At 40.8% G+C, this 12440-nt stretch overlaps 1 protein-coding gene across 2 annotated transcripts in view; it reads left to right on the forward strand.

The window, feature by feature from the left end:
- Nucleotides 1–12440, forward strand: part of KCNB2 (potassium voltage-gated channel subfamily B member 2) — a 272589-nt gene that overhangs the window by 254945 nt on the left and 5204 nt on the right. The window lies entirely within an intron of this gene.

Consider the following 12440-nt stretch of genomic DNA (forward strand, 5'->3'; position numbering starts at 1 on the left):
TAGTTTCTCATAATGATCACATTTAGTTTACTTAAATATTCTATTTTAAAATCTTCTTGTAATTTACTCTCAACAAGCTAAAAAAAAAATATCTAAGGATGCTGCCTTTTAATTTACATATGCAGCGTATTTTGGTTTTATTAATTATTCAATTGAAGCTCCTCCCATTTCTGACTGACACTGTTATTTTTGCCTTTGAATAAAATGTCTGTATGTTAATGGAGTCTCATGGATGAATCTTACTGTACATCTGCCAAAACCAATTTGGTATCTTTTTCATGGAATTTAGAAATGGAGTCTAGTTAAACACCAGCACCTTTCTTTTGTCCTTTAGCATTAATACTGTGTAAAACTGGATTTAAGTTAATATGTGTTATTTAAGACAAAGAGTATGGAATTTAGAACCTAATCAAGGCTATTGTGCAATGAAGCATAGGAAAAACTACTTTTTAAACTATCTGTGGGAGTTAAGTAATGACAAACAATTCATTTATCAATAGAGAAGTGATGAAATTGGGATTGTCAGATGATCTCTCTCTTTTAGAAAACATGGCTGCAGTTCGAATACATTCATATTCATATGTTATCAGTATGTTCTCATTTTTGGTAGGATTATCATGCCATTATATGGCAGGGCAGTGGTAAAACCCCCTTTAAAGCCCTGCCAAAATGCTGGCTGCAGTCTGCTCTCCAGCCAGGAGGCCAGGGTAGAGACACAGGTATTCAGCAGTGAGCCCAGCTGCAAGCCCGAATCAGGGCTGGCTCAGAGGAACATGCTGAGCTGAGTGCTGACAGCTGGGCTGAGGCACAGGCGGGCTATAAAAACCCTGAACAAAGCTCAGGCAGGGGGCTAGACTGGGAGGAGACAGGAGCGTAGTATCGCTGTCTCCTTACCAAAGAGGGAAGCCTCAAAGGCAGGAGACCCTGGGGAGGGTCTGTGGGGCGCTAGCTGTTGGGAGACCGGGGAACTGCACGAACACTGTAAATAAAGACACTTGGGTGATCCAGCAAGAGAAGGCATGGAAGCCTCTTTATTATACCAGCCTAACCACAGGGTGCCAGGACAAAAGTGGGAGAGCTTGCACTGACCCTGTGACACATTAATAGAATTATTGAGCCTCATAAAACACATGAATTATACAGAAGTGAATTTTGCTTAGTGTATTTAGCACAAGCAAGACAGCTGTAAAACAAAAATAATAAATACCAGGGGTTAACTTTAAACTTAATTTGCTGTGATTGTTTTGGTTCCAAAAACAAAAGTGTTTATTTAGAAGAAAGTTTATAGACTTATGGGACCATGGATGCTGTGATGAAATCAAGTCCCTCAGATTGTGACTGGAGTTTTCATATAAGCCAGTGTCTGGGTGTGCTCCAACCTCCCCACTGAGAAGGCAAAGGGTTAGCTGGACAGGGTGCAAAGAGACCTCTCTTTTAGCCTCAATTTCTTAAAAAACTAAGTCTCTAGCTGCTATGGTCATGGAGAAAAAATTCAAAATCTGAAGTGAGTATAACTGATGTGGCAATATCTGCCAATGTTTGTAGAGAGCCTGTAACAACAGTTCTGAGGTGTTATCTCAGATGCCAAAGATATTTTAAATGTCAGTATCATTAACTGTCTGATTGTTCATGTAATAAAGAAGAGGAAGTATCATATTTGACTATCTACACCAGTGTTTCCCAACGTGGGGGTGCACGCCCCTCTCAAAGCATGCAAAGGACTATCTGGTGAGGTGTGTGCAGAAGATGTATGAATTAAGATGGGCAGGCCTTTAACTATACATGGTCGGGTTACCAGGGGAGATGACTGGTTTCACTTTCCTGAAGGGAGACTCAAATTTCACAAGTTTGGGAACCACTGATGTAGTTGAACAAAAAAATTGGTCTGATAGATAATGGCAGTCATCAGTTTGGAAGATCAACCATACTCCATATATTATGTTACCTCAAGAAAATCAAGGCCAGTGATAGGTAAAGTTGATGAAATAAGAATGGTTTAACAATGAACTTAAATGTGAATGTCAAGTCAAATATAAATTCAAGTGCCTAAGAGATTTCAGCTTTAAATACACTCCATTAAAATATCAACCAATGTGAATAACATTCACTATGAGGCAAACCAAATAACAAAATATCTGTTTTGGCGGCATTTTTATATATATAAAATCAAATATATCCAATTTTCTGCTTCAAGTAAAAGCTAAAAAACTACAGGGTTCCTGTATCTAAATGAGTAATGTCAAAATAAATCTGTACATCAAATAAGCTGATTACCATACTATCTAGTCAGCAAACCATATTACAATTAATTACAGCTAAATGATCGTTCTTATCTGATTTTTCCTTGCTGCTACTTGTTTGGCTGTGCCTTGTTTTTCCTGCCATTTCTAACAACCTGCTTAACAGCAATCAGTAAATAGAAACATTTCACCTCTGGAGACATTTTCCAGCCTAGTTCAGTGGTATTCTGCCTCAGAAATAAATCTCACTCCAATATAACCCTTATAAACTGCTAGTATATTTTCACATCTTCATTTATATAAGGAGATGATAGCAAAAAACCTATGTTTATGCAAGGCATGAGAATGGAACTATGCAATTTCTAGAAATGTGCCATGGGAAGTTATTCAGCACCACCTTCATGGACAGCTCCATAGAGCTTTGCTATTTAATGTTTCTGTTATAGTCTGATTCTATCTGTTTGTCCACATTATTATCACCATGGGATAGTCAGCACTCCTTGGCCACCTAAAATGCCCTTAAGGCCTGTAGACTTTTGCGGTGTGCAAGGGATGCAGAAGAGTGCCAACAGTGTGGAATGGTAATTTATGCAGCATCATTTATGTGGGAGTTCCAAAAAGTCTAGCACATTGTTGGCAATGATAATACTAAACTTTGTCCAGTCTGGCAAATTAGTAGAACTGTGAAAAGCTTTCATCACAAAATCCAAACACCAGTAAAACTCAGCCTATGATCATCAAAAGGCTTGCCAAGGTTTGTGGACCTTTTGAGTGAATGTGAGCAAAAATTTTAGTGAACCCACACTTTTCCTCCATAGGTTTCAGGGAGAGTTTTATTGTTTCATTCAACATCAGGCATAAGTCTGCAACATTAGCTGATTTTTCTCAGAGTCCTTGGTGTTTTTTTGAACCCCAACGTGAAAGTGATGGAATCCAAAAGATTCCTATTGACCTCAGTGGATTTTGGATCAGGTCCTCAGTTATTAGAATGAACTAACATTTCTTCTGCATTAAATACTGCATGTCAGTGTGCTATTGATTTCATGTCTCCATCTGAGATGGCCTTTCACTATTCAACAACAAAATTACCATAGCTGATTTGATAGGTATTTTTATCCTAATAGGATGAGGCATAATTATAATAGATTCTTCAAGTATTAACTGTAATACTAAGACTTCAATAGGAATTTTTTCCTATTTAAGACATTATATATGTTGATTAAGACATGCAGGAGAATGAAACATAGACAGTGATGAATTGTAAAGGAGAAGGCTGCACTTGCATTGATTCTTGACTTTAATGTGGGGGTTAACCCCATCCCCAACCTAAAAAAATGTATCAGCCATTTATGTTGGTCCAATGCTGTGTTACAAGGCCTCATGCCCAATAACCAATATTCAGGGTTGGACCCCCTTCCGCCTAACCCCTTTCAGCCCACCTCTGAATCCTCTCACCCTCCCCTGGTGAGAGGGAATAAGGGTACTCATGAAAAGTGCTTACCTTTGTGAAAACATAAGATCTTCTTTTCTTTCTCCAGGCTAATAAGATCCAGCAGTTATCTCCCAGGTCTCTCACTCATGTTTACCTCTGGCACATAGCCCCTGTATTGGCCACTGCAGGTGCCAGTGAATAGTTTGGCCACCCCTCCCCACTCACCTCACTGCCTGATATCTGCCTCTGACTAATTCAGTCTCCAATTTGTCTACACCACATATTGGCCCCCGTGTCTGATAAATGTGTACAACTTCCCTGTAACGTTCAGGAACACTGTACCTGATTTTCTTGTGTGTGACCACAGTACCACCAGTGTCCAAAAGGATTCTGGCAACTTCCTGGTTCACCATCTTCCAGACTTATTTCACGTGACCAGAAATGACTGCTCCCTGTCATACCTGCCTTGCAAGCATCTCAGACCAAACCACCTTTGTATTCAGCCACAAGTGGGTGATCCAGCCCATATTCCTGCTAAATCCTGATGCTTAAATTCACCCTGGGGCAAACTGGCCCTTAAAATCTAGTCCAGCGAAATACAGTGTATTGGGCAAGAAGATGAACAAGAGGATTCAGCATTATATGTATGGGGAGATCAGTATAGAAAGTCTTTGTGAACAAATTGGAGGCTAAGCAGGGATCTGAAGGAATAGAGGTCATGGTTCTTATTACACAGGAAATGAGAAACTGTCCCAAGCATAGGGGGCTGTATGACAGAAGTTGTGAAACAGAGAATGGTAGAGAAGAGAAAGGGGTCTTTTCCCACACATCTAGCAATTATGCACGATGTTCTTTAAGGATGTTATAAAGAATACCTATGGACTCAGTTTTCAAATCCTCAATCAAAACTCCCATTGAGTTTGACCTCAATAAGGATGTCTAGACTAAGCCTTTACTGTGACATTCACCTAGCACAGAAAACCAGTAAAAAGACCATGTGTACCACTTACGTGCCACACAAGTGCTGCATTAAGTGGTTAGGCCCTTGAGCAGGCCTTCTACTTGGGAGTTCATGGCATTCTGAATGCATCTCTCTTCAAGGTCAGTGGAGAAATTTCAAGCTGAGTCCATAAAAAAAAACCACAATGATTTTGGGAAAAGTTGAACTTGAAAGGTCAGGAATTTAAATAATATCATTAAGGAAAGAGATCATGAGTAGCAGAGAGAAGCTGTTCAGTAATTACACACACTGTCAAAGTCTCATCAGATGTGCTAATTGTAATTGTAATACGGGTTTGATCAAATTTATGTTGTTCTGTTAAATTATTTTCCTCCCCTTCATTGTGTTTAGACTGCCACGGGAGTCTGAAGTCAGAGATCATGTTGGAGAGGTGAACTTTCAAAAGGGAAACTTTAGGAAAGGAAGTGCTGCTACAACTGCGTTGTCAAAGTTCCATTACAAATAATGGTTTGCACAGTAACACACACAGCAGCATGTCATACATATTGTGAGCACTCATGGCGGGAATGAAATCAACTCATGTCAACTCTGTATTTCATATAGGGTCAAATTCTGCTCTGACTATTGTGTTGTACACTGGTGTGGGGGAGCGTCCTTGAACCATCCCACAGGACGATTCATAGGGTTGAGAGACAAAACAATTGGGAATGCTCCTTTCTGTTAGCACCAGTTGCCAACAGCAGCATCTATACATGCTGTGCCAAGAGCTGGGCCATGCATATAAACCAGCTGATCATGCTCCCATGGAGCATATCTGGGCATTCCACCCAATATTCAGTGGGGCCCTAATGGCTCGATCCAAAACCTGCTGAATCAATGTTTTCCATTGATTTCAGTGGGCTTTGGCTCAAGCCCGGGATGCATATATCTTCCCTACCCTTGGGCAGATGCCTTAGGGAGAGAGACTCCCTGCACCCTAATACACCTTCACAAGACATTTGCTCATAATATAGAAGTTATTAATAATGCTTCAAAAGCATAATGGGCTACTGGTGTTTGCTTTTCTTCTTTTCCTGATGAAAAGATTTAGGAGCCCATAGGTCCACACTTGTACCTGCATTCACATTAGCTGCAGGCAAACATCGTAGGCTATAAATTATTTTACTTGGTACAAATATAATTGTATTTGTATATAGCTTTAGTGCTTGTGAAAGCCAGGCTGACAGGGCTGGCAACTGAAGTTCTGTACACAGGCCAGGTCTACACTAACCCCCTAATTCGAACTAAGGTACGCAACTTCAGCTACGTGAATAACGTAGCTGAAGTTCGAAGTACCTTAGTTCGAACTTACCTCGGTCCACACGCGGCAGGCAGGCTCCCCCATCGACTCCGCGGTACTCCTCTCGTCTAGCTGGAGTACCGCAGTCGACGGCGAGCACTTCCGGGTTCGACTTATCGCGTCCAGACAAGACGCGATAAGTCGAACCCAGAAGTTCGATCGCTCGCCACCGAACTACCGGGTAAGTGTAGACCTACCCACAGAAGAGTACAGGAAGGGCAGTGACAGTGCAGGTTTGCCAAACCCTCCCCCATCAATGTGCATCAACTCCCTCCCAGAGGATAAATAGTAGTTTTGGTTTCTGTGCCCATTCGGTCCTTTCCCTCTTTGTCAAAAAAGATGCCAAATATGATGGCTGTATGTGTGATGCAGACAAAAAATGTGTAACTGGAACTCAAATCAAAGGGGATAATATAGCTAATCTAGTTTTACCTAATTGCAAATTTAAACTAATTTAAGCTGATTTCCTTTACTGACTGATTCAGTTCAGCTCTGAATTTTCTCTTGGCAAGGTGGCTGCATTTCAGTTTGGACCTAGTGTGTCCTTTCCACCACTTCATGCAATAATTTGGTTTTAATGAGAGTGACCTCAGAAGTAATTTTATAAAAAGGGTTGTTGCAGAGTGAGAGGAATGCAAGAAAACCTATTACATTACGCCTCTATGGTCTTCCTTACTTTCTGTACCTCTTCTATGTAATGATCTTCAGATTTTGTATAATAAAAAAACAACGTTTTTCTATGTCGTTGTAATAATGGTTGATGAGTTCAAGTAAATTAGATGCTTAGGAACAAAGCCAGTTTTTAATGGCAGTTTAATATTGGAGATCTACCAAATTTCCTACAGATTGCTGCTAATTCTTGCCATAAGAATATTGAAGCTTCAGTATCTACAGAATCCCACTAAGGATCTGATACTGCACTTTTGACATCAGTGGGAGTTTTGCTATTCACTTCAATAGAAGCACAATCAGGGCTTAAGTATTCGTCTACAGAGAAAAGATTTCTATGCACACATTACTTCAGAAACATTAGGCTAGCAGGAAATATTTAAAACACTAAATGAGGTTTTATTTTTGTAGCTGTAGCTAAATAGTATAAGTTGCCATTAACACTTTAGCGATAGATGATATGGATATTCATTTTTAATGCAGAAAGAAAAAATTAAGTAAACTATTTCTTGTCTTGAATTATAGTTCAACTGCCATGCTGTTTCAAATGTCTTTTGTGCTGCTGTTCTAAACTACTCAGAGCGAGAGTAGGTTTTCCAAGAGTGAAATGTGGAGTAAGAAAGAACCAAAGCAAATTTCAAGAATAATGAGGTTTGTGTGTGAAAACTTGCATATGTGCCTGTAATGTGTGTGGGTGTGTTAAATGAATAAGCCTTTTAAAAGGATAAAATGTATGGTAAATGTGTCTCTATTCACAGGTTCCTCTGCTTTTGATGGCGCCTACTCATTTAATGCTAAACATGATACCTTATTCTGTAGGTTGGTTACTTGATCTCCTAATTAATCACAAAATTCTGGTTAGGCATTTGGCCAAGTGGCCCAGCCGTATCTCAGATAGTTCCCTCAGTAATCCTAAATTCTGTGCAGCCACTCCAACACTGTATGAGGCAAAGGAGCCTGGAGGAGGTGACATGTAAGCTTAGCTGCAGCTTGACTCTGAATCTCCAGGGCATTGTTTCTCAAAGAGTTCTGCTGTTCCCCCTCTCACTTTCACTCGTCTCCCTCAGGCCTGGTCTACACTTAAAAGTTTTGCCTCATAGGATGTTGGGTAAGGGTGTAAAAAAAATCACACCCCTACACAACATAGCAGAAGCTCTAGTGTAGGTGCAGTTATGCCAGCAAAAAATACATTTTGCTGGTGAAGCATATTTTGTTCAGGCTGTTGGTATAAAGCAGGGGTGGCCAACCTGTGGCTCCGGAGCCACATGCGGCTCTTCAGAAGTTAATATGCGGCTCCTTGTATAGGCACCGACTCTGGGGCTGGAGTTACAGGCGCCAACTTTTCGATGTGCCGGGGGTGCTCACTGCTCAACCCCTGGCTCTGCCACAGACCCTGCCTCCATTCCATCCCTTCCCTCCCCCTCCCCTAAGCCTGCAGTGCCCTTGCTTCTCCCCCCTCCTCTCCAGAGCCTCCATGCCATGAAACAGCTGATTGGGAGGTGCGGGGAGGAAGGGGGAGGCGCTGATCGGCAGGGCTGCTGGTAGGCAGGAGGCGCTGGGAGTGGGGTGGGGGAGCTAATGGGGGGCTGCTGACGTATTTCTTTGGCGATGTACATTGTTAAACTCTGGCTCCTTCTCAGGCTCAGGTTGGCCACCCCTGGTATAAGGTATATCAGCAAAAGAACTCCTGCTGGTATAAGCTGTATCTCCACTGGGAGGGTATAGCTATACTGGCAACCCCTTTCTTGTGTAGACTGTTGCTGCTGTTACTATTGCTCCCCTGCCAGGCTTTGCCCAATGACTTGTAAAATCTAATTAATTGCAATACAGGGAGTCCTCGGACTTACGACACAATTCGTTCCTCAGAATTGCATTGTTAAGTCGAAACGCTGTAAGTCCAAACCGCTTTTCCCATAGGAATCAATGGTATGAAGGGGGGATTGGTTCCTGAACCAAGGCTTGATACACTATTTTCATCACAATAACCCAGATTTTTGTACTAAATGAATTATAGCTGACTAATGCTGCAGTATCAATGTATTTACTGTACACTGTATTTTGTAAACAGCATTCAAATAAACATATAAACTCACATATGCTGCTCAGAATGCCGGCAACACAGGCTCAGAAAGCTGGGGAGAATGGCACACATGCTGAGCCTCAGCCAATCACTTTTCAAGCTTTCTGGGGCTGGGAGCCAATAAAAAACGAGCAGCAACCCTATCTGGCAACAAGCTATCCTGCTGCCTCAAAGCCAATCAGAAGTGACCCCTTCCAGCTCCATACCAATATAACACAACCAGGAAGTGATTTCAAGTGAACTTTATGTAAATCGAGCATCATAAGTGTGAAACAAGCATCATAACTGCCTAGGGAGGTTGAGGAATCTCCATCTCTGGAGATATTTAAGAGTAGGTTAGATAAATGTCTATCAGGGATGGTCTAGACACTATTTGGTCCTGCCATGAGGGCAGGGGACTGGACTCAATGACCTCTCGAGGTCCCTTCCAGTTCTAGAGTCTATGAATCTATAAGGGATGAAACGGGCAGTCAATTAAAAAGCGTCATAAGTGGCATCCAACATAAGTCAGGCGTCGTAAGTTCGAGGACTCCTTTTAATTAAAACATACTATGTGGAATGATGCACAGTTTTAATAACACTCCAAAGTCCCAATGAAATAAAAACTTTAAATTCTTGCATGCAAAGTACTCCACTTAGGAAGGAACAATCAGTTGCACACATACAAAATGGGAAATGACTGCCTAGGAAGGAGTACTGCGGAAAGGGATCTGGTGTCATAGTGTATCGCAAGCTAAATATGAGTCAACAACTGTTGCAAAAAAAGCAAACATCATTCTGGGATGTATTAGTAGGAGTGTTGTAAGCAAGACACAAGAAGTAATTCTTCCACTCGACTCCACACTGATTAGGCCTCAACTGGAGTATTGTGTCCCGTTCTGAGCGCCACATTTCAGGAAAAATGTGGGGAAATTGGAGAAGGTCCAGAGAAGAGCAACAAAAATGATTAAAGGTCTAGAAAACATGATCGATGAGGGAAGATTGTAAAAATTTGGTTTGTTTAGTCTGGAAAAGAAAAGCCTGAGAGGGGACATGATAGTTTTCAAGTACATAAAAGGTTGTTACAAGGAGGAGAGAGGTAAATTGTTCTCGTTAATGCCTGAGGATAGGACAAGAAGCAATGGGCTTAAATTACAGCTAGGGCAGTTTAGGTTGGACATTAGGAAAAACTTCCTGTCAGGGTGGCTAAGCACTAGAATAAATTGCCTAGGGAAGTTGTGGAATCTCCATCACTGGAGATTATTAAGAGCAGGTTAGACAAACACCTGTCAGGGATATTCTAGATAATACTTAGTCCTGCCCTGAGTGCAGGGGACTGGAGTAGATGACTTCACGAGGTCCCTTCCAGTCCTACAATTCTATGATTTTATGATTATAGGAAACCAAAATCATTTCCTTTGCACTAAACATCCTTCAATAACATGAACAGATATATAGCTGACAACTTAATTCTACAATATTGCAAATCTGCCATTTCATGTGCATTTTCAACTCTTACTGAAACCCCTGGTGAACACAGGATTTGCATGTTACCAGCAACTTGCACCAAAAATGAATGACTGAGAGATAACAGGTAGCATCACCTTGATTCACTAATCAAGTATCAGAGGGGTAGCCGTGTTAGTCTGAATCTGTAAAAAGCAACAGAGGGTCCTGTGGCACCTTTAAGACTAACAGAAGTATTGGGAGCATAAGCTTTCATGGGTAAGAACCTCACTTCTTGCATCTGAAGAAGTGAGGTTCTTACCCACGAAAGCTTATGCTCCCAATACTTCTGTTAGTCTTAAAGGTGCCAAAGGACCCTCTGTTGCTTTTTACTTGATTCACTAAGTTGCACTCTCTTCTCTTGACAAGAAGGTCATGTGTCCAAGTCCTAGAAAAGGGTTTGTTCTTGCATATAATGCTAACAGTGCAGTGTTAGAAGGGGTGCTGTACTTCAGAGTCACCCATTCCTCAGATGAGATCTTCCCTTCTCTGGTCCTACTGCACATTTTGAAAAGTTCACAAGATAACCCCTATATCCTGGCCAGCATCCCCTAACTAAAGTGAGGTCTGATGACAAATTAGACAAATGCTGCTTTCATGATTTTATTATCTCAATATAACTCTGTCATGTACTACCTGGCTATGTCATATACTACTCTTTATATTCTGCGTCAGGCTGAAATGAGGAAGCAATCAATTTGGCTGACAGTAGCTCCCAGTTGCACAGTGCATGTTGTTAACAACTTCACAGTTCCTACCTTGGCCACATTGATTATGTATTTATTTTTCCTTCAAATTTTTAAAATAAAATTATAGTGTTATTAAATATTTTATAGAACCCAAGGATGTGCAAGCTACAATGATGTTATTCTAGGATGCTGAGGTATGTGCAATAACTCAGGTTTTATTTACGCTTCAAACCTTTACACAGGGAAACCTGATATTCTAACATAGATAAGGCATGTCTCACAGTTGAGTGAGGAGTGGTTGCACTGCAATATGATTTGCTTGGGAATCCATTCCTTTGATAACTGACCTCAAGCCATGAAGGATTTCAGTTCTAGGACCACTTATTGGTACCTGGCTATGCAATCTTATCCCTTCCATGTTCTCTTACCATCCTGTAGCAGTTTGCTAATATTCACTTCTTTTCCCTGAATGGGAAGTGGGATGACTTTCTATTGAGAACAGACCCCCTAGCAATGCCCTGAATAGAGATGTAATGATACATACAGCCCAGGTTAATTAGAGCACAGCTTCTTTCCTCCCTCTGCTTGGACTGTGGGTTGAAGGAAGACCAAAAGAGATGGTTCAGGATTCATTGAGCACAAGTAGTTGGCTCTTATTGCTCTAATATAAATGGTTCTCCTTAGAAGGAAGAGGGTTGACAGGAGAGACTCTGGAGAGATGCATACCTGTCTGGGTTACTCCAAAGCATGGGTGATGGGTTCTACTTTGTATGTTTATTCTGCATTATTCTGAGTTGGAAAAAAAACTGGAGATTGTATCTGGGAATGACTCTCAGACCTCTGTGGCCTTTTTTGTTTGTGTTTAGAGAGCGGAGTCTGCTGTAAGTTACAGCCCGACTTGAAAAGACTGGTGTACCTCTCAAAGTATGAGCTAGCCCAAGCCAATGGCCCCTACCTCTGTTATTTCCATTGGGGTCAATGAGTCAGCCGTCACATGTAGGACAGATTTGTATATTGTTGTATTGCACTCCACATTTTTTGTATATTAGAGCACTTCCGACTGCCTTATTGTATCTTTGGAAGAACACCAAACACCAAAAGATGGTTTTAAATGAACCATTTCTGAGAAATGAGAACAAAGGCTTTTTGACTGAGCATCAATTAAATAGTAAAGCAGAAAATAATTAACATTAGTACTTCTAATGGAAACCTTGAGTTACTTATGGCTTTTTTTAAAAAATATGCTTTTCCAAATAAAGTACTTCTATAGATTTGTTTCTCATAACTGTTAAACTTTCATAAATAATTTCAAGGCTGCCCATATTCCTTTATCTTACAAATAATTGAACTAAATGCTAAAAGCATTAAATTCTGTAATATATTCTGTTCTTTTATCATAATGCTAACTATCTGAAGGAAAATGACCAGATATTCCTCACAAAATGAAAGCTAAAAGACACTGAAATTCCTGTTTCCCATTAAAATTAATGGCAAAATGTTTCTCCTTAGACTGAGATCAAGCCATTTCCACAACAATCTGTGGAA

The sequence above is a fragment of the Chrysemys picta genome, chromosome 2 (assembly GCF_011386835.1).
Source record: "Chrysemys picta bellii isolate R12L10 chromosome 2, ASM1138683v2, whole genome shotgun sequence".
Taxonomy (NCBI): Eukaryota; Metazoa; Chordata; order Testudines; family Emydidae; genus Chrysemys; species Chrysemys picta.